The 24,923-nt window shown below is 31.9% G+C and overlaps 1 pseudogene; it reads right to left on the bottom strand.

Annotated features, from left to right (window-relative positions):
• Positions 1–449: 449 nt before the first annotated feature.
• Positions 450–10,318, bottom strand: LOC114730987 (molybdenum cofactor sulfurase-like; annotated as a pseudogene).
• Between the last annotated feature and the right edge of the window lie 14,605 nt (positions 10,319–24,923).

Below are 24,923 nucleotides of genomic sequence, written 5' to 3'. Positions count from 1 at the left end.
TTATTTTAAAGGAGAAATCTTGATTGATTATTTGTAATAATTAGAATATTCGAATTAGAAGGTGAGAAATTTTATAGAATAAAGAAGACCACAGAAATGGAGAAGGGGGAAATATGAGAAAATTCCCATCTAACAGAAACAGAGTTGTGACCAATGATATGATAAAAAAGAACAAATCCTTCCCAAAGGACCAGTTATATAATGGGCTTCAAATCCATAACGATGAATTGACCACAGGTAGGGAAAAGATCAGAAGAAAGTTTTGTACAATAAAAGTATAAACTTTCCCAATGAGAGATAAGTTTACCACTCGTGTTTCTGGTTGAGCTAAAAGCAGCAATTGCAACCTACCTGTATTCTTTGTTCTAAAACCTTATTATAAAAGTTGACAATAACTAGATATGACTCAAAACTAATAAGACGATAACATTTGAAAAGTAAATGATTACCATTGTTGCTAAGAGGCCAACCTTCCCGAGCTGAAACCACCACAGGATTTTATTGGATATATAGTAATAGATTGAGAGAAAAACCAGAAGACAAGGAACAATGTCAAAGCCTGCATGAAGTAAACGTTTGTGCCTAAGTTCAAATCACTGGCTGCAAAATCTATCTTGGTTGGCATATGCCAGCCTACCAATTAGCTTCATATATTTGCACTTTATTTTTGCATCTATGCAATTTTATTCCTGTCTTTTAGGGCCAAGGATATGAGCAGCAATACGAGAAATAAAAATTTAAAACACTAAGCCCTCTAGATGGAAGGATGTCTATGATTTAACTTAAATTTACTGATTAAAGAGCACAGACCTTTCAATTGTTTTTTGTGTGCCAAAGTGACTTTCCGGTGAAAAAAGGAACCTGCTACAAAATCAATAAATTTTCTGACAAAAAAAGGAACACAAGAATTAGATTACAAAGAATGGTGACTAAAATTGTTGGAAATGCCTTCAAGAATCATCAAATATTGACACATGAACCAAGAACCCAAGCCAAGCTACAAGTTCATGAAAATGAGATTTCTCTCACTCATTTTAACTTTGTTATGAGAGCAATGAGCATAGTTTTATTAAGTTAGCTAACCCCCAACAAGACTCGATTAACTCAGAATCCTGAATCAAAGGATCCTCTTCGTATGTTGAATAAAAGATAAGATACAAGAAGAGTTCAAACCTTGGCATCTCATATGTTGACATGTAACCAAAGGATACTCTTACAGCTCCAGTAGGCTTTCCATTAATTATATCATGATTGTCCCCAGCAAACATGGCCTGCCTGTATTTGTAAATCTAACTATCATTCCAAGGAATATAAAGCAATGAAACTTAGACAAACCAATGATGTCAATAGCTGGAAAATAACATTAACAAGCAGCAACCTCAGTATTAGAAAGCAGATCCACGTGAGACAACCCAAGGTATTTTGCACAGGCACCTTATTGCATAATCATCCTGTCTAAACAGATAGCAGATACAGATATACAATCATCATTGTAGCAAGATGCTAGATCATGGACAGGCGAATAGAAAAGTTAAGTCTTATCATTATAGATGGAAAAGATGATCTTTCAAAAAGACAGGTTAACAACATGAAGAAAATCCTCAGTTGTACCCGTAGCGAATTCCTGATAGAGATGCCAGCTTTTCCACTTCTCGGTATCCATACCAAGAACCATCAGTCTCTTCAAGTTGAATGAGACAATTGGACCCATTGTCATCACCAATTCCTGGATTAGGAAAAATAACTGGATCAAGCAAGCTCCACTTATAGAGAAAAACCAACAATGAACGAACGCCAACAACAACAATAATAAAAGGAATATAAGATCTTGTACAGCTTTCCACAGCACAAATTCTAACAGTACTAATTTCAAGAAAATTAAGATAAATAAGTAACAAGATAGGAGAAATTCTGCATGTGGCCTGTTTATTTTCTTTTATCATAGTAAGAAAATCAATCAGTGTGCTGTTGTTTGAAAAGCTTTACAAGTTAAGATGAAATTATGATCTAAATCTAAAACGCCAATCAGCTACATAAGTTATGGTTTCTACCCGCTAAAATGACAATCAAGTGCACAGATAACGCTTATTAATGGGTCAAAAGGAACTATGAGGGAACAGCTGCTTATATTTGTGAGATACAGAACCAAAAATAGAAAAACACCCTTGATAAATTTCTTGGCGAATTATCCAGCTTCTACGTTGAAGGTATAAAAATTAATACGGGTACAGGAAACACAAAACTTTAAAAATATAAGGCGTGGGAGCCACAAAATATTTATATAACAATAAATATATAGAGTATATATATTTTTTATAATTAATAAAATTAACATTTTAGATACAATTACCCACCCATATAATAATGAAACAACTCACTAAAACATTTTAATGTTTACTTATTTCAAAAGAATACAAGTCAACATATAATTTTTTAGTTCCAACTTACAAGACTTTATTTTAGAATAAACTAAATATAATGATAATCAAGAAAACAAAAAACAACTCACCAACATCGCCATCATTGCAATAATAATATTAATAAAACAAAACATTATAAAATTCAAATAACAAAGAGGCAGGAACACAAGCATCAAGTGCCATATTTATGCTTATCCAGACCAACTTTTGAGAATAAAGATGCCATCTTGCCAAAGGTCAAAAGACACAAAGCCCAACGAGCAGCTTAGTGAGAAAGGGAGCAGTGAAAACCATCGAAACAAGCTGTCTTTTTATTTTTGTTTTACTATCCTGGTCCTCTACATTCACAAAAATAGATACATATAATGCTTTTGGTCGAAGATAGAACGAAAAGTGATCATGGTGTAAAGAAGGGAGGTGCACCCTGAACATAGTAACATTCTTAGTGGTCCCTCTCCCCCCCCCCCCCCCCAAAAAAAAAGTGAAATTCATAAATATAGAGATCCAACTTGTATCCTTACATCCATTATCATCCTTCTCTTTATCTCTTTTTATATGCATTCAGTCCTATGAATGTAGAAGACCTGGAATGATGGTCAGAATGGTAACAACAACCTAAGAAATAATGAAAGGTTTTGCTTAGGGAGGAAACAGAAGAGAAGAAAAACCATAGGAAGATGTCAACATTGGAGGTCAATGGAAAGTAAGGAGTCATGTTAGGTACAAAAAAATAGAAAGTGAATGAAAAGGTAATTTGGAGTATAGAAAATGACTCTCATGGCCCTGTTTAAAGCAAGTAAGAAAAAAGGGATAGATAATATTGAGTAATGATTACAAGGGAATAACAGACATTGGACTAAAAGGATGAAGATGCCCAGGGAGAAATGACAGCTGAAACATGGTTATGAATTAGTTTTGAAATCATGCTTTTACCCTCAGAGCTATGGATCCTCCACATTGCACTTTATGACCGTTTGGCATATAATGGGAAGGGTGGAAATGGAACTCAGGATCAAAGTCAAAAAAAGCACTTGTCTACTGTGCCGCAAGCCCACTTCCAAGGAACCCAGACTTCCATCAAATTCATTAAACTTGGTTCCATCCTATACCCCATGGAAGTCTCCTGACTTCTGTGGAAGCCAGACCTTAGATCATTTTGCCCTTGGCAAATCAGCGCACCGGTGAGGGAGGTACAGAGGGCAGCAAGAACAATGGCAAGGCAGAGGTGGAGACAGAACATGCCAATGGGATGTATTTAAGAAGCAATGGACAATTCCAAGGAAGAAACCATAAAGTAAATCACATTGATAAAAGAAATGCAAGGACAGGTTTTCCAACATTAGTTGAATACGGGGAGTGTAGCTTCACCATCGGCTATGTATGGCAATTTATTATTGAAAACCAAAGTTTTAAGTACTCCAGAAATTGAATTAGATTCATAATGTTGTACAATGTTTACAGCAATGCAGTGGGAGGTTGCAACCACCTAAACAGATGCCTTTGAGGTTGGTGAAACTTCCAACTGTGAAATTCACACCTCCATAAGTCGCAAGACTTTCAAACCACCAAAAGAAAAAAATAAAAACACATAAGTCCACAGACTTCCAAACCACAAGAAAAAAAAGCTATCATATAAAACCGAGCATTGGACAACAACCAAATTGTACAGTAAACATACCCTTGATTATGAGATCCATAGACCATGCACGCTCTGGATCCATTCCCATGCCTGAGGGCCAAAAGCTTTTTCCTTGTATACAAGGCCAGAGACATTGTATGCCTAAAGACAAAAAGGCTTCGTATTACTCAGAACCTACGGATATTTTCTTTTGGGTAACAGAACATACAGAATTTTAATCATGAAGATGGGTCGTGGGCCTTCACCTAGCACCTTAAGCTTTTACTTGAAATAGTATTTTGCATGAAATGAATGCCTCTGGATCCAAAAAGGTCCGTGTTTTAACCCTCGTACCTCTTACTTAATCAAAATAGAGTTTCAGCACAAGGTGTAAAAAGCCTTCACTTTGTCTAAACTTCATGCCATAGGGCTTTCATGTATGTTAGACATTATAATCAAGTTTATTCATGTAACTTTTACTTAACACTTAAAATTTGGAGTGAAATGATCTTTGGCATACCTTCAGCCAATTTGCTAGCAAAGTATTTTGGATCACCTTTGCTATTTCTTATCTTAACAGTCAATCAGGTTTCACAACAAAAATTTCTGTGCGAACGGAGGTGTAGTTTTGGTATTGCAGAATGCTGTCTCTAAAGTTAGTATTAGAAGTTAAAACAAGTAAGTGATTCAATGGCATTTCATTGTATTTTGTTTGAATTTTCAATATTTTCTTATGTGTTTTGAACATTAAAAATTACAAGCATGTTATATACTAATTGTGCTTGTCTTTCAAACAGAACAAACGATGCATAAACACCTTCACAAAGCTACAAATGTCATCAGCATAATTCCTTCTCTTACTTTTATTAATATTTAAAAAAAGCGGATTTTGCAAATTATAAGCAATACCAAACTGAGAAAAAATGCCAACAAAATTCAAATAGACGAGATAAGATACCAGAGGACAATATCATATCTGTGCTCCTAAGTAGGAACATAGGCTTGTTTATATCTTTATACCACACATGTATGTATGTATTTATGTATGCATGCATGCATGCATGCTCTTCTGCATACCGTGATATTGCTGATAACGTTAGAGAACTCAGGATCTTGAAGCCATGGTGAATAGATGCTATGCCCAAGAACGAACAGTGCCATCCTCAAACAGATCCTCAATAGCTTCCCTTCTCTTAATAAAATCAATGTCGGCATTGATGCAGCAACTGTACCTACAATGGGGACAGGATAAATGACTGATTTGAGCATTAACCACAGATAGATAACATCAAGCCACCACGCCACAAACCTCCACTGAAGTAAGATTTCTTCAGTAACTTGGCCGCATCTGTGATTAAAAAAAGGAATAATGAAGACAATCATTACAAGAACAACATTCGTGAAATTAGTCTAATATAGCAAGTATGAAATTTCCATCAATATCATGACTAATTTAGCATCTTTTTAATTTAAGCCAAAATAAAATATACAATTTTTTTTTTAATTTAAGTTTCTTACCATTCTGACAATGAGAGCTCCACCCAGTGGGATAGCCAAACATCTTAATAAAAAACCACAAGGTAAAACGTCAATTTTTCGTAGTCATTGATGATCAATCAAAATGAGTTCAACTTTCGCAAACTACCTTGTAAAAGGAGATAACAACAAAATCTGCAGGATACTTGGATAAATCAGGAGGTCTAGTAGCACATCCTTTTGCAGCATCAATCAGGACAATCCACTGGCCACCATTTCTACAAAAACAATATACAAACAAATGTCTACCATCAATGCTCTGAAGATGTCACACAGAATAACGTAGCCACCAATGATGTAAGACCAGTAGGAATAGAGAAAAAGAGAGAACAGTAAAATAGCGTGATCTAATCCAATGTAAAATTAACGTGTCTGTCTATATGGAATCTTTTCATAGGCAAACAAAATATTCAAAAGCAGCAACAATTCCCCTAAGATAAATCAAATATATCAGCTTTACTTCCACCCAAGATTCATTCTATTCGTTGTAGGAATCACCATTGCATTACAAGCCAAATAAATATTGCAAGAAAGCAAAAGCAAATACAATAAACAATAAATAAAACAAAATGCAAAAACAAAGATAAGTGTAAAGGACTCTTTGGTCAAATATCCCGGTAATCCAGATAAAAGTAATATCAAAATCCTAAAAGCTGATCAATACATATATAACAGGTAAGTGTTCTGGAAATAAGAATCTAAAAACAATTTAAGCTTCTAAACGAGAGAATAAACCATGGATTGACATAGGAAAAGTTTCCTTGGTCTCTTTTTATCATACATTTCATTTAAACATCAAGAAAAAACTCAGTTAGGACACCAGAAGCAAAAGGGAACTTGCATAACAACATGAATTTGACAATCAGTTTTATTGTCCTAATACGTTCTATATGATGGACACTGTAACTAAAAATATAAACAGCACCATGTCATTTTACGTGTTATTTAAATGACAGATGTAAAGCAATACATAGACAAAAGGAGTGAATAAGACAAACAATGTAGCATATTACTTGCAAGCTGAAGAACCTCCCGAATCCTTCTTGAATCTTCCTTGATAATCTTAACCAAGTCAAGGCTATATCTCAACCCTGAGAAATTGCACTCTGAGGGGAAGGCAAACAAATTATACACATCACCTGCATTGTGGGGGGAAATGAATAACCAGATATCATAAAGAAAGTCCAAACCCCAAGAATAACATATGACTTCAAAAGTTACCAGTAGGCTTTTGATCTTGCAATCCCGCTGCTTTTCTCCTTTGTACTTGGTTGTGGTGATATCCTTATGGAAATTGTATCTCCAGATACACATGGATGCATGTCCTCTTCATATCTACTGCAGTGGCTGCAGCTCCTTGATTCAGAGCATATCTAACACTAGTTAAGTGCATGGGATGTTGATAATCATCATCAAAATAAAAACAAAAAAATTGCAACATAAATATGGTTCTTTAGATGTTGATAAAGTCAACTTAACCTACAACCGCATTAAAGGAAAACAAAAAATCTCAGATGACATTTAATCACTAGATACCAAGTCTTATACATTATGCAATCTAAAATGTTACACATTTAAACATACTTTTTTTTTTTTTTTCATGATTCTATTTCTTTTCATTACAACATAGTGTGAGTCAACATTACACGCTCAAGTACCAAGGGTGTGTCCTTGTGTTAAAGACAATTCAATTTAAGGTACAACAAGCCAACAATCTCCTCTTCAAAGCAGGAAAGAAATGAGAACAACAAAGAATTAATGCTAAATAAATATTTGACCGTATCTCACAAGATCTGTTCTTGGATCCACAACTCATAAAGGAGTAAGTACCAACAGGATTAACTATATTTGACCTAATTGCTCATTTAACAACTGATTAACTGGTATTACAAAATGGTTAATTGAAAATAGATATAATTACAGTTAAAATGGCATCAATACCATATGAAGTGCCAATGTGTTATAGTTTGATATTCATAATGTCACCACATTTGTAGTCTTGAATAATTTACTCATCAGAAAGGATACTCTCTTATTCCAAGAACACTATTGTGATTCTCCATTGTATACATGAAATGGCTCTTACAACTCCATGGAAAAGCCTCGCCAATCAGCTTCAATGCTGCTGTAGCCCCAGAGGTAAATATACATTTATAGTCTTTTGGAGATGCTTTGCAGTAGTCAAGGACCTGTACGGCACACAGTACAATAATTCAAGCCGAATATAAATTTTTTAGATATGTTGATTCTCTCTACAAATAATAAAAAGAATGAAAAACATTAATAGTAGTAGCCTGGTTAGCAACTAGTGGTAACATGGCCCACCCTTCAAGGTTTGTTAACAAAGGCAATTTAAGAAGGCCATCCACAGTAGCATTTTGCTCATGAAAAATGAAGAAAATTCAATCATCGATCAGGCAATTTAAGTTGGTATTTCATTCACCATCTACTAGATAGGCAGGACTGAATTTAAGACATAATATTCACTGATCCTAAAGACCTCTTAGCACAAAAGCTGTTTTTAAACTAAGCTTATTGACTTTTACAACAGGTAGCTCATGTGTTAAGACAACTCAATGTACCTGCTGACGAGCTTCTTTCACAATCTCCAATGTAGCAGAACTGGAGTCACTTTGGCTATCTAGTGTGGAGTTTAAGGAATTTTACTTAATAAAGAAGACGCAAACTGCCAGTACAATAAGTTACTCCCACATGTAAGAATACAATTTATATGAACAGGATTTCTTTTCACGTAGAAGATTTACTCAATTGAATACAAAAAGAAGAGTAAAATAATGAGGAGGATTACTCAAAAGAAAGTATCTAAAACACCAAATATTATACTAATGCCCAAAAAAAAAAAAAAACCTCCAATTTAATCTGAATATATATCAAGAAAAACCCTCTGAGTCCCAAAAGCAATATTCCTTGATGAAAGCATAAATGAGATATCATCACATGAAATGAGGATTTAGGATGTAGTACTAGACATTGTTTCATTCCTCTTCAGTTTCTACTACCATGTCAGTTACAACAAGCACCGGATAGATGCAATTTGCTTATCATAAGCAAGACCCCCAATACAAGTGATCATCAGAAAATTGGCAGGAGTTCCTACTTTAGTTCTTCCACAAGCCAGATTTACCTTAATTGCTAAAATAGTCGCTACAGACAGACTAGTGCTTGCAGCATCCGGAGAACACAGTTATGCTTTTAAATTCAAATTTTTGGGTTTTAACTTCAAGCTAAAAATACTGAACAGGCATTTGAATTATAAGTAACTGGTAATATTGAAAGGCAAACAGGCCTTTCTGAACGAAACCATTCAAAGTATAATAGTTGCTACAGACAGAAGAGTGCCTGCAACATCCCGAAGAACACATGCTTTTAAATTCAAATTTTTGGACTTTCGTTTCAAGCTAAAAATGCTGAACAGGCATTTGAATTACAAGTGGCATGACTGGTAACATTGAAAGGCAAACAAAGGCCTTTCCAAATGAAACTATTCAAAGTAACATCACATGAAATAGCACTAATTCTCTTAAAAATCTGTCATTTAGCAATCCGGGGCAAGCAGATCTTTTTTGAAAACAAATCAAACTGCTGGTGCTGAAACATCCAACAAAGTACAGACTGGTCGCAACTGGCAAGCAAAAGGCACGCAGGACCTAAGTCCTTGATTCCTGTGTTGAAGATCGGACAAAACTAGATATTTCTTCAACATAAGCACCGTAACTGAATATATATACATATTTACACGTGTGTGAAAGGAAAAGGAAAATCATACATGCTGCAAATAGAATTATGTCAAGGACAAGCTCAAACGAAATACTTGAAGTTATTTACATGGCCCAAAATAAGCCAGTATAAAGATGCACCTATCTTAATGTTATCACTGTCATATCAGGATACGAGGGTTTCCATATACGTTGCCGGTAAGGTCTTTGAAAACCAATTCCATCTGCTCATCCGAGTATAAAGTTGCTCCAGCATGATCCAAGTATACAAGATCTAAAAGTTAAAATTGCAACGGAATAATTTACACAACCAAAAAACAGTTAAATCGTGAGCATTACAGAAAACCCTTTACCTGATACAGACATCACACTTTTTGCCGCTTACACAGTTTAAGCACATATTCATTGGCAATTAAAGTCATCTTAATACAAACTGTTCACAATAACAATTCTACATACATATCGGACATGAAGAATAGCTTCCTTCAAACTGAATATAGTCTTGCAATCAAAAGGAAGGAGGCTCGTTGAATTTTAGTCTATCGCCATTGTTAGAAATGTTTCACAGAATATGTTTCAGTTACTTTTTTCTTTTGTTCTTCTATTTTTCGACTGGGAAACCTCAGTAAACACCTTCTTCTACCATCAACCCCGTTCAACTAATAATAACTGCCACTTAACAAACTGCATACCTTGAGCAGAACCAGACTAAACCCAACACTATACCCAAGGTCAAAAAGGTCAAAGAAAAATGAATTTCTTTCCCACTTTCCTATCTTTTTTAAATTGAAATTGTCCACTGAGATAAACTTATTGACCTTGTAATCTCTTGAATTCAGTTGCTCGAAGTTCATCAATGCTCTTGGGACCATTGGGGTACCCGTAATCCTGGCCAAATTCCTTGAGAAATTCTTCCTTTGTGGCGTCCATGTTCAGTTACAGAGAAAACTGCAGAGAATGAAAGAAGACGATGAAACTTGGGAAGCCAATGAAGCCGGTTGGCCCGTTTGGTGGGAACGAAGAACGCTGCAATCTTGCTTCTGGCTTGCTTCTCCGACCGCCATGTGCGTCCATTTGATTAAGAAGTTTTTGAATAAATCTTTTTTATTTCTTTCGATTTATTTGCCAAAAATTTTAAATAATTAGTCAATATTATCTGAAACTTTTAATATTAATGAAGATAAGTGTATAGTTAAAAAGTAGCATTTCTTCTCTATTTCTTTTTATAAGAAACAATATCTATTATAATAGTGATCATAAATATAAGAAATAAATACGCTTTATCTGAAATTTTATGCCAAACAAAAGTATAATTAAAAATATATATATCTTACACATTTAATATTTTTAAGTTTTAACTAAATCTAACTAACATTTCAAATCCTGTAATTTTGATAGTTGTCTTTTATAACAAAAGACAAACAAAGTAATAATTTATTTGTTAGCAAAAAAATAACAATTAATATTATGTTGTACTTTTACAGGTAACCGTTAAAGTTAAAGAGAGACAAAGGGGGTTTTAAATGGAGGACATAGTGGTTACAGATGAGTTACAAAGGATAAAGATAATAACTGGATATGCAGTTTTAGCTGCAAAATTACCAAGATTCCTCATGTTGCTGCAGAATTAATTGGGCTTATACTATACTTATGTTGGTCTAAGACTTACAGGTAGGTTTTTAGTTTCTCTGATTGTATTGAGGTTATTAACTTGTTAAATAGGGATGACTCGGCACACCTTTTTAGAAGCTTATAAATAAAGTTAGAAATTTATTTCATAGAAATTGGTAGGTTGTTTTAAATTATAGGGAAAATTGCAAATAAAGACCTTCAAAATATAAAATTGTAATTTAGGTATTTCAATTCACAAAATTGCTGTGAGAGATGAGTCTCAAATATGAATTATGAAATGTAAAAAAAAAGACTAAATTGCCCTTCTTCTCTTTCTTCCATCACATTATCTTCTTCTCTTTCCCACTGCGGTCCAATCCAGAAGTTCTCTCTTCCCCCTCCTTCTCTTTCTTCCATCACCTCATTTCTTTCTCTCTTCCAGTGACCTCAAGGCTCTACGTGGGGTGTGTGAGTTAGTGGGGATTTAGTTTAGGGAGCATGGTGGAGCGATTTTATCGACTAAGGAGAGAGATTTTTTAACTGGGAAGATTAATGGAAGGGTGATGCTCAATGGGGGCTAGAGTTATGGGGATTTATAGATGAGAAATTCTGGTAAAAATTGGATCGATGACAAAGTATAGATCCCCATTGCTCTGTCACTGCATCCAACTACTTGTCCGCTCTAAGTTCCATTGTGACAAGCAAAGCAAAGATGAACTCAAGGGGTGGGTGGAACTATCAATTTCACGCACATGTTGAAGAGCTTGGACGCAGGCCTTCTCCCATTAGACAAAATATTGACATGGAACAAAAAGAAGGGAAAGCACATGTGCAGTTTGGTTGGGAAAATTGGACCGACCCCTTCATAGTGTTGCTCAATCACAGAAGCTCGAATGGGGTTTTGATTGCAAGATTGGGCCCGCCCTTCGATGGATGCAGCTAGGTTGGGAAGAATGATATGAGGTTAGGGCATCCTAGATCTGCGACCATGAAGACGATGATGAACAATATTTTTTAGCAACCATGGGGAAAGAACCAAAGTGGAGGGCTTGGGCACCTATGATGGTGTTTTTTTCCCCCTTGGTTTTGGTTTTCTTGATTTTAGTTTTGCTTCTTTCTCCCCCTCACATTACAGGATCTCTTCTTTTTTCTTATTTTATTTACTCATTTCAACAGAGAAATTAAAATTATATGAAAACCTTATCGGAACTTGTTATTGGTCATACTTAACTTGTCATTGGCCTAATTGAACTTGTCATGAATCCTATCTCAGAAGTGCTTACTATCAAGGAAATCTACACATTCTGATTTCAACAGAGAAATTTAAAATTGTATCAAAACCTTATAAGAACTTGTCATTGGCCTTACTTAACTTGTCATTGGCCTAACTGAACTTGTCATTTTATAAATAAATGTGGAAATTCAGCTATTTTAACAAAAAAATCTCAAATTTGTATGAGTAGCTTATCAGAAGTTGTCATTGACCTTACTTAACTTGTCATTTCGTAAATAAATGTAGAAATTCAATCATTCTAACAGGGAATCTCAAATTTGTATGAAAACCTTATTAGAAGTTGTTATTTGACTAACTGAACTTGTCATTTCGTAAAGAAATATGAAAATTCTGTCATTTTAACAGTTTAAGCTCAAATTTGTATGAGTAGATTATCAGAAGTTGTCATTCGACTTATTAAAGCTGTCATTAGCCTTACTGAAGTTGTCATTCATCCAAGAATGTGAAAATTGTCATTTTAATGCACAAACTTAAATTCTTATCAAATGCTTATCAGAACTTGTCACTTGTGTTACTAAACTTGTTATTCATCTTAATAAACTTGTCATTGGCATCTCATTGGCATTAAATCAACACTTGTTATTAAAAGTCTGCAATAGGAAATGACAAGTTTGTAATAGAAAATTACAACTCTACAATAAGAAATAACAAGTTTATGATAAGAATTACAAGTCTGCAATATGGAATTACAAATCCGTAATAAGAAATAACAAGTCTACAATAGGAAATAACAAGTCTACAATAGGAAATAACAAGTCTACAATAAAAAATAATAATCTTGAAATGAAAAATCACAACTCTGATATAGGAAATTACAAGTTTGCAACAGAAAATAACAAGTCTGAAATAGAAAATTATAAGTCTAAAATAGAAAATTACAAGTCTAGAATAGAAAATTATAAGTCTCTAATAGAAAATAACAAGTCCAGATAATCATCTAACATTGATGACATCAAAGCTAATTTTGAACATTTCTTGACAATATCAAGTCCAGGAAATCATCTGATAACTGCATTCATAGATAAAGTAACATCTAATTATCATTTGATAACATATAATCATCTGAATAAGGGGGTGTTATTGGTAGGCTAGGCTTCACTCACCTGTTTCTCAAAATGCATCCTCTTCAAACCCTGCAACAAGGATGTTAAGAGTTTTTAGCTTATACTCGAAAGGCTTGGATTTCAACTTTTATGCTTCTCGTTGGGCTGATTGATTATTTGTTCATCCCTTTCTAACTTTAAAGATAAAAAACGTTGGGACCCAGGCGGGTGCTTCGCTTGCTTGGTTGAAAGAGCTAAAAAAAAAATCCTACCCACCCACAACTCAGCACAAACACAAATGAAATATATTTGATGTATTACCTCAAATGCTTAGTTGAAAGAGAAGAACGAAGCAGAAGAGAGGAGAGAAGGATATGGGTTTGTGAGGACGGAGCAGAGGAGGATATGTGAAGCCGGTGGGTATTTTTGTCTTTTAATCAACATTTCATAATTGCAAATTGGGACCAAGTCCTCTGCAGCAATTTTTCAAATTCAAAGTCCCTTATTGCCATTTTATATATTGAGGGGTTTTTATTTGTAATTTTCCCTAAATTATACCCCTGGAGTTGACAACTCTATTACGGACCATCTTGCCAACATGTCCCATGGTCTTGAAAGAAATTAGGGAGAATTAAAATGAGATTCTAAGCAAGGAAAATAATTGAAAAACAAATCCCAAAAGTTGTCATTCTCACTATAAGACTTGTCATTATAGGCTATTGAAATTGTTATTGGGACCTTTTGATAATTATTTCTCTTTTATGGGACTTGATTGTAATTCCTCCAAGAAATTATTGCATCTCTGATAACACTTCATCTTTCCTCTAGTTGAGATGAATGGCGATAAAGGAAGCTAATCCTTATTTGTTGTAGTATTGTAGTTTTTTTCTTTCTTGTTGTGTTAATGGTATTCAGTTTTTACTCAAAAGAAACAAAGGAGTACATTTCAGCTACAAATTACTCTCCTTTTTTTTTTTACCCACACAAATGATTCATACTTCCTCTGATTCTTAATATAAGAGTTACTTAATTATTTTAAATAAATTTAAAAAATTGATTTAGTTATTTATAACAAATATGAATTGATTTTCTTAAAATACCATATTTTATCATGACTATTCTTGGATAGAAACCCTCTTAATATATGTAATTTTTTTTAATAGAAACTGAAAACAACCACAACTAAATGACCCGACCCCAACCCTAGTTTCCTCTATCAGCCATCCCCTCTAGATCGAGAGGAGGATGATTTAAGATACAAAAATTACCCTCTAAAGAATGAGACCGTTTTGCTAATTGGTCAGCAATAACCAAAGATTCCCTCGATACATGAGATGGAACAATTAACCAGTCCCTATGACCCAAAAGCTTGGCTTTATCAATGATGTCCTTGAAAGGATGAGCTGCCTCACTGCCTCTATACAAAAGGAAAAGGGCTCCAACACTGTCTGTATGTAGAACAAACTATTTGTAACCTTTCGTCTAGCACAAGTTGAGACCATGGATGAATCCGATCAGCTTTGCAATCGCCAGAGATACGACAATCAGTTTACAACTAAAACCCATGATCCATGATCCATCGTCCTTCTTTATCTTTTAGCACTCCCCCACAACCAGTCCTGCCATATCTGATAGAACAGAACCAAATTCAAACCTCGCTTTTATATTAAGGATTGGATGTAGAATTAATCAAAATTATTTTTTTAGTAAAATTATTGTCACTTATTCATGCGGGTCTAATAAAATTAGGTATTAACAATTCTATAATAAAATTAGGTATTAACAATCCTATAATAATGATGTCCTTAAATAAGAAACAAATTTTCTTTGTATGAAATTTTAATCTTGTCTTTTTACTTTTACCCACATTAAATATACATCATTTATTATCTCTTTGTATTCTTTACTTATCATCTCTCATATACTGTCTTTACAAACAATGATATAATTAGAAAAATATGTACTACCTTCGGTCATTAATATAAGAACTTACTAACTAATTTGAGGAAATTAAACAAATTAGTTAAATTAGTTAGTGCTAATAAATAAGTTTTGTCTTCCCTAAAATGTCCTTGCTAATCATGTGTATTAGCTAAAACTACCATTTGATAAAATATTTAACATATGCAACTACTACAAGGACTATTTTGAAAAAATATAGATAAATATGAAAGATAAAGCAGATTGAAGTCTTATGTTTGGCTCAAATTGAGTATCAAACTAGTTCTTATATTAAGGATGAGAGATAGTATATATGTTACAAATTTAATGCTTTTAACTAAATTTAACTGAACCTTGTAATGTTGATAGTTATTTCTTATAATAAGAGATGTAGGAAGTAATAATTAATTCCCTGAAAAAATAATAATTAATATTATGTTGTGCTTTTATGATGACTATTGTTGGATAAAAATCTTATTAATATATGTAATCAATAAGGATACTATGAAAACATATTATAAATTTAAGAGACAAAGCTGATTGAGATATTATATCTAGTATCAAAATCAAACCCACTCTTATATTAAGGATTGGTGTAGAATTAATCAAAAATATTTTTTAAGCAAAATTATTGCCACTTATTCATGCTGATCTAATAAAATAAGTATTAACAGTCCGCATTTTTTAATCCCCTAGGCCAATTTTAGATGGTTCATTTCACTCTTATTACTAATTAGTTTATTATCTCACTATGAGAAGAGGATATGTCCATGACAATGAATATTTTAATATTTTTACATGAGTAATTTTTACACGCTTGAGCTAACTATGAGTAAATAATTCGATTAATATATCAGGTCCATTCAATAAAACAATATATTAAATAATCATAAAATTCTATACACATTTTAAAGTGTCAAACAAGTTTTTTTAAAAATTGAAGAAAGGTGCCTTTTTCTTATTCTACTGAATATAGAACAATTTTTCTTGCTTTTTTCATTCTTGCATTTTTATTATCTTTGAATAATTTAGAGAATCATTGAGATGGGTGGAACGGGATACGTACACGCAAGCTTAAATTTTCCTTACTGAATTATTGTAAAGGAATTTGTTGAAGTTATTTCGATAAGAGATGGAGACAAAATTCTAAAGTATTTTCCAATTCTAAAGTATTGTCATTGACCAACGCACGACATTTCTTATAAATTTAGTTAATCAATTAATCGATGGAAAAAATAATTAACTAAATTAATTAGTTGATGGCAAAAAAATTAATTAATTAATCACCAATAACCGGCAATAATTATATTCGTCGCAAAAATATATATATATATTCTTTTTCCTGCCAACCATATATATTCTCAAACCTTGTTCAGGGGTAACTTTTACTTATAATATACATATAAATGTCCTCCCAAGGTTTTTGTTTTTTAAAATTATATAAAATATAAAATTAGTTGATGCTTTTAAAGTTATATTATTTTTTTCATAAATATCCTTCAATAAGTAATGTTTTTCTCTCATCTTCTGACCTAATTAATTAAAAAGCGCTGATTTCGCATACATTTTATTAAAAAAATTAATTATTTTGGCCCATATAAAAAATAAAAAAGGAGTATTTCAGTAGAGGACCATTGTAGCATCTTATTTAAAAAGAAAGACCAAGAAATTCTAAAATTTCAATTCAGACCTTAAAGTCTGAAATAAAAATAAGTTTGAGAACAGAATATCCAAAATACTCTTAACTTCATATTGACAAAAAGAAACCCTTAACCTGAAATAAAGAGCCGGAAAAAAAAAAAGAGAAACTTGAGGAAGAAAAAATTAAAAAAAAATTTAGATTTCATTTAATTTACATTTTTGTAATTTATTCTATTCTTACAAAATTTTCTTAAACTCCTTTAAAATTGAAATGATTAGTAATATTTAAATAATTATAATATGTTGATTTGAAAAAATACATTAATACTTTTATTTAATCCTACTTAATTTTATTTATTTTCTCATTCTAAAAATTATCGTTTATTGTACTCATAGATTAATAAATTTATAAGTGGTAATAAACATTTTAACAAGTACTCTACAGAGAATAACAATTGTTATGATATGAAAAATCCTGCAAGTCTTTACTCTTTACTTTCATTCTAATTTGTTGGATTTATTAAACAAAAAGTCCTAGAAAAAAATCTAAAACTTTAAATCAATCTGTTAAGCCCCATCATAAAATTAAATTGATAAGAGAAAAAGACCAAAACAACTCTAACTGATGCAAATCCATCATCCTTATACGTTCTCATTAATAACCAAATTTTCATTTTTCATAGATATATTTCTGCTGATCAAATGGGGGTTATATTTTTTTACATTTAATCTATTTAATCATATGATGCAAAGAAAAATATATGACAAAATAAATGTAAATATATAAATATGAATTATCAACAATAAAAATTAGAAAATTTACAAGAAATATATGAAAATTCACAATACCATTTGAGATTCTGTATAGAGAAAAATATTTACAAAAATTACAACATATAAGGGAACTAACAACAAAAATTATGCAATTTCTGAAAAACATAAAAAAATTAACAACAACATATGAGGAAATTAACAATAAAAATTAAGCGATTTACAAGAAATATTAGAAAATTAACAACAACAGATAACGAAATTAACAATAAAAATGAGGTTTTATGTTTCTTGTAAATTACCTAATTTTTGTTGCAAATCCTCTTAAATTAGGCAATCTGTAAAAAATATAAGGGAGTCGACAGCAACATATAAGGGAATTACTAACAAAAAGTAGGCCTTATGTATATTACAAATGGCCTAATTTTCATTGTAAATACTCTTATGTTTATTGTAAATGGCTTCATTTTTGTTGTCAACTCAGTTACATGTCTTGTAAATCAACTAATTTTTGTTGTTAATTTTCTTATGTTTATTTTAAATTTTCTAATTTTTACTGTTAATTCCTTTATATGTTGTTAATTTTTTTAATGTTTTTTATAAAACATCTAATTTTCATTGTAAATTTTCTTATTTTAATTGTTTATGTAGATCTTGGCATATATTTTTTTATCTATAGAACCTTAAATGGTATTGTAAATTTCCTTATATTTCTTGTAAATTTTCTAATTTTTTTTGTTAGTCTTCTTATTTCTCATGTTCATTTATATTTAGATATTTGTATTTATTTTGAATTTTTTTTTGCAGCACATGATTAAATGGATTAGATGGCAAAAATATAACTCACATTTGACCAATAAATGCATGTTTATGAAAGTAAAGATTTGTAAGATTTTTCATATTATAACACTTGTTATTCTACGTACGAGTACTTGTTAAAATGTTTATTAACACTTATAAATTCATTAATAAATACAATAAGCTACAATTTTCAGAATGAGTAAATCAATAATATTAAGTAGGATTAAATAAAAATATTAATGTATTTTTCAAATTGACATATTATAATTATTTAAGCATTACTAATCCTTTCAATTTTAAACGAGTTTTAGAAAATTTTGTAGGAATAAAATAAATTACAAATATATAAATTAAATGAAATGTAAAATACATAACACACACAAGAATACAATAGTGCAACACGGCGACACCCCATTAGGATATTTTGTAAAGATTTAAGACAGTCAGTCTTTTGTTTTTTCTTGCTCAACTTTTTCCATTTTTCCCGACTCTTCATTTTGGATTAAAGGTATTTTGGATCTTTTGTTCTCAAATTTATTTTCATTTCAGACTTTAACATCTAAACTGAGGTTTTAGAATTTTTTGGTCCTTCTTTTTAAATAAGATGCTACAATGGTCCTTTACTAAAATTCTCCCAAATAAAAATGACAATATTGTCATTTCATATGCACCTCTAGGCTTCCAGGAACCCCCAAAAAACAACTAGAAACTCAACTACCTTATGTTTTAATTTGAACACTGGTGGTTGCAACACTCCATTCTCTTTTCAAGAAGAGCCAGAAACCCCTTGTCAACTACCTTATGTTTTAGTTTGAACACTGGTGGTTGCAACACTCCACTCTCTTCTCAAGAAGAGCCTTGAGTTTCCTTGATAATCCCATAGTTAGAGTGTGTCTTATAAATTTAGAATAAAAGCATACTTTAATCCTTTAATTTTATATGAAAATTTAATTTGGTCCATTAATTCTAAAAACTAATAATATATTCTTAGTCTTTTAACCCTTAATTATTAACAAATAAAGATGATATTGAGATCTTGAATGTTAATGAAACATTCTTAAATGCAAATATATTGAATTTAAGTTTTAAAATAACAATTATTATTACAAAAAATTATCATTTGAGACTAATAATTTTAGTATTAAAGAGCCAAAAATATGCTTTTAAAATTTAAAGGATCAAATTAAAGCTTTATATAAAACTAAAAGACCAAATATATACTTTAACTCAAAAAATAATAAGAAAATTTAAAATAAAAATTAAAAAGTACTAATTTTTCTAATACAATGTACTAATTTTTCTAATATTTTATCTTAATTGTGCATGCTTCCTTTCTATTTTTAAAAACTATAAAAACTCTATGCTTCATTTGGATCGAAAGAAAAATTGAGAGAAAAGAAAATGAGAAGAGAGAAAAGGAAAATAAAATAAAACCAAAGAGAAAATGCTACCATCCCTCTTGTTTGGATGGAAGAGAGAAAATAGGAATGAAAGAAAATGAGCTAATATTTAAATGACTGAATAAATGACTAAAATACTCTTGTTCATATCACCAAAAAAAAAAAACCCTTATTCTTATGTAGAAAAATTAAATACCAAAATGAAAAAACTTATTTGGTTAAGATATATTATCATGTGATTATATTTTAAATTAAACAAAACAATTTAGCGCAAAATATTATTATTCAAGGTAAAAATTAAAAAAAAATTGGATAAAGTTTTTAAATTATACATAATGAAAAGAAGGGAAAAAATTAAATATTATTTAAAATTATTAATAAATGATAAAAAGTTAGTATAAAAGTTGAAAGAGATTGTGAAAATATGTGTATGTATATTATTTATTGTGAAACATTTTTCCTTTAACCCCTCAGAGTATGCACTCGTAAGCGTTATGGTTCAAGCAGATCTCAACACAAGCCCATGGATTTAAAATTTCAACATAATTACTTGGGTTACTATTCATTTGGTAAAATCGGGAACTTTCAGATTCCGCGCCTCAATTTTGAAAATTCGTATCTCCTTGGGTACACATCCAATTGAGGTGATCTATTTATCATTTTAAAGCTTGGGATGTGTACAACATGTCTGCCAAACTTCATGGCTTAACTCTTTCATTTAGTAGGTCAAACTGGAGCTAGACGTTGACTGCTCCAGCACCCACGTTTTATTCATTAAACAATTCTTACTTTAATTCTCCCCTCATTTGAACATGCAACAACTAGCCTTATGGATTTCTATTCATTCAAATACCTTTCCATTCATGCCATAAACATTCTAAATAAATACATTACATCATTGGCATTCATATATATAATTTAAACAATAGGAGAATTATACATTAACCAACAGCTTCAATCATTAACATGAATAATTCTCCACTTTTTTCTCCTTCTTTCTCATGCTCTCCTTCATGCAATCATTGTCCATCATACTTGACCTAAATGGTGGGTTAGGGAGGGGTGAGATTCGGGAGAATCTTAGTAGCAAACAATAACCACCCAAACATACATGGCAAGCTTGACATTTATAACATTCTTGCAACTTAACATCTTTATAACATAATGACATGTTTAGAAATTATCATGCATTTATTATAAAACACATAGGCCTATGGCATATTTCAAACATATTCACAATGACAACACACATGAGTTCATAAAATCATATAACATAGAAACATGTCATACATGCAAGCAAATACCAAGCACATAAGAGTGAAGTGAAGTTTGCTACCTTACGTCCTTAAGCTTTCTTCTTACTCCCTTTTTGTTTCCAACCATTAAAGTTGCTTTCTCAACCATATCTAAACCTTCTCTTGGATGCCTCAAGGTCCTAATCACAGCCACTGAGGTCATATTACTCATTAGGACCAAGAATTACACAATATGGAAGACTTGTATCCTTAAACCTAATCCCTTTTTCCTTAATTTATAATGTAGTGTTCTAGCTTTGTAAAAATTGTTTCCTTAGACCAATCCTATACAATTTTTCCCAAAGAATCCAAATATGAGCTCAAATTCATCAAAATCCAACTCCTTCTCCTGGTTCTAGGCCAAAACCGAAATCTGCCACTTAATTTTCAGTTTTGATTCCAATGCTTCCAACTTCATTCTTTCATCTTATTCCTGCACAATTTTTTATTTTAAACACACTGGAAGCATTAAAATCATCAAAATCACATCCTAGGCACAAGAACCAGGTCTAGCCGAAATATTTCCTCAAGTTACACAATCATGAAATTCAACCAATTTCAACATAAACCCACTTGATTCGTGTTTCTTTCAAGCCTTTAAACATTATTCTAACATCAATTTCATCCTCCCTCACACTTAACAATTTCGTGCAGCACCTCCCCTAAAGGTTTCAAGCTCTAAAAAATCATTAAAACCCATAACTAAGCTCAACAACAACAAGAGAAGTGAAAACTACATCAAAAATTATGAACATACCTTGCTTTAGAGCTTGATCTTGCATGAGACCACTTGGCCTTTCTTTCTCTGTCTTCTTTCTCTCTCTAGAAACCATTTTGCCAGAGCTTCCCCAAGGTTTCCATGAGCTTGGACGAAATGAGAGGGAGGGGAGGGGATATTTATAGAAAATAAGACTGAATCTAGGCCGTTGATCTTAAAAATGTGTGGCTTGATCTGGACCGTCCATTTTCTCTTTTAATCTTATGGTGACAAGTGTCCTATGACATCATGCTTACCTCATCATGATGACATCATGCTTACATCATCAATCTATATGCTTTTAATCCAACTATACACGTGTCTTGCATCTGACCGTACACGTGTCTGGTATCCAGCCGTACACGTAATACCTTCTTTTCCCATCAAACCGTACACTTGTCTCTTCCATTTTCCTTTATCATTAAGGCATTAAAATAGGGAGAAATTTGATATAAATTCGTGCAAAATACAACCCTTAGGTATTCCTCCACCTATCTTGCCATTCTGTACCGTATAAGGTACTTTTTTGGGCCCTGACTTACCCGGGACCACTAGGACATGTTCTAGTACTATTTTCTTTCCTCAAATAAATGCACATGGCATTATATAACATGCCTAAAGATAGAGTGATGCTCTTTCCTTGTTCTTCCATTAAAATAATTAATGATATTTATTTCGAAGTGATCTTGACCGAATTCTTTCTACTGGTCCACAACTCCGAGAATTTATCTCCGGGTACCAATACTATTTATTCATTACATGGAATTCCTCTAATTTTTCTTAAGTCAAAAGTCAACCTCTAGATATTTGACTTTGACTTTCCCCGGATAGTATGTAAATAAGGTTTAAATTCCATTAAAGCCAATCTCTTCTCTTTTTGGGGACGGAATTATTTTTAAAACTTGTGATAATTCCTCAAGTATTTTCCCCCCATTTTCTTCCAATTATCTGAGGCCTCCCTATACTTTAAATAATTCATTTTCAATAATATTCAAAATCAGTCAAAACCCTGGGAATTCCACAAATTCCTTCTAGGGGCATTTTTGTCATTTTTAGCCTCATACAGGCTTCTGAACCTTATTCCTATTTTTCTGGAATTTTTCTGAAGTGTTCGGACCTTAACCTATCATTTCCCATTTTCTGGGATTTTTCTAAGATTTTCGGGCATAATTTCTATTTTTGCCCTTACTAGCCTAAAACTTTACGAAATTATAGTTTTGCCCCTAGTTGGCTTAACCTTAAAATTCACCTCATTGAGGCCTCCAACATAACTATTGGTCTACATTCATATCTATTTCTTATTCTTGGGCCTCGAGACTTCTTTTGAGTCTCTAACTTTCTCTTTTCTCAGTCTTAGAAAGCTTTATCTTTGCGATTTAGTCCCTAGAAATCCCTCTATCCTTCTAGGAAATCTCTGGGACTCCTGCCATAAGGGATCTAGTGGCCTCCCAATTCAGCCTAATTTTAGTATTTCTAGGCCCAAAATCTGGGATGTGACATATTGGAAATTCCAAATGCGAAAGAATTATAAAGTAGCCATAAATAAAATTAAAAAAAACTTGAATCAAAAGTAGAATATGAGATTATTCGATTATTTTCTCTTTCGCTCTTCCTTGCCTCACTCTTCCCTCCTATCCAAATAAGAGAAAACTTATTCCTTTTCTTATTTTTTCCCTAGTTTTTTTTCCTTCCATCTAAAGATAGAGATATTGTACTTTACTTAAAAAAAATATTCATTGTGACAAAACAAATAGGAAAAATTGGGGATAAATTCCCGTTTGAAAAGTTAATTGTAGAATGAGACCTGATCTTAGATGACAATGAGTTTGGGGGTAAAAGACCAAATAACCTGAATTGCATATCCTTAATTCCAAGTTGCATATATTTGATTATAATTGCATGTTGCATGTGCTTAGTTGCATATAAAATCTAATTGCATATCACTAATCCTAATTTCATATCTTGGATTTTCAGTTGCATATGCTAGATCCTAATTACATATTCATATGCCTAGTTGCATATAGAAACTAATTGCATACCCTTGAACCCCAATTGTATATGCTTAATCCTAATTGTATATTGCATATGTCTCGTTGTATATAAGACCTAATTACATATTATTGATCCTAATTACATATTACTAATCCTAATTGCATATTCTAAATCTCCAGTTGCATATGCTTAATCCTAATTGCATATTGTATATATGCCTAGTTACATATAGGACCTAATTGCATATTCTTAATCTCCAGTTGCATATGCTTAATCTTAATTGCATATTGCATATGCCTAGTTACATATAGAACCTAATTATATATCAGTCATCCTAATTGTATATCCTTGAACCCCAGTTGCATATGTTTAATTCTTATTGTATATTGCATGTGCCTCATTACATATAGGATTTAATTGCATATCATTGATCCCAAATACATATCACTGATCATAATTACATATCCTTGATTCTAAGTTACATATACTTGATCATAATCACATATTGATGATGCCTAATTACATATAGGACCTAATTGCATATTCTTAATTTTCAGTTGTTTATGCTTGATCCTAATTGCATATTACATAGACCTAATGGTATATCACTCATCCTAATTGCATATCCTTGAGCCCCAGTTGCATATGTTTAATCCTAATTGCATATTGCATATGCCTAGTTACATATAAGATCTAATTGTATATTACTGATCCTAATTACATATCTTTGATCTCCAATTACATATGTTTGATCCTAATTACATATTGCATATGCCAAGTTGTATATAGAACCAAATTTCATATTACTCATTGTATATCCTTAATCTCCAGTTGCACATTTTTTATTTTCAGTTGCATATATTTGATTCTAATTGTATTTTATTAATGGTATTGTAGTTTTCCTTTCCTTTTTAATTCTATAAAAGGACCTTAAAAGTTTAGGTCCCATTCTACAATTAATTTTTCAAATGGGGATTTATCCCCAATTTTATCAAACAAATATTTCTAAGAATGTTAATGGAAAATTGGATTAAAATATAAGTTTTCAAAACAGAATAGAAACCTC

Source organism: Neltuma alba, unplaced genomic scaffold, assembly GCF_004799145.2.
Source record: "Neltuma alba isolate B1F8T4 unplaced genomic scaffold, ASM479914v2 tig00000390_pilon, whole genome shotgun sequence".
NCBI lineage: Eukaryota > Viridiplantae > Streptophyta > Magnoliopsida > Fabales > Fabaceae > Neltuma > Neltuma alba.
This window is presented reverse-complemented; position numbering and strand designations above follow the sequence as displayed.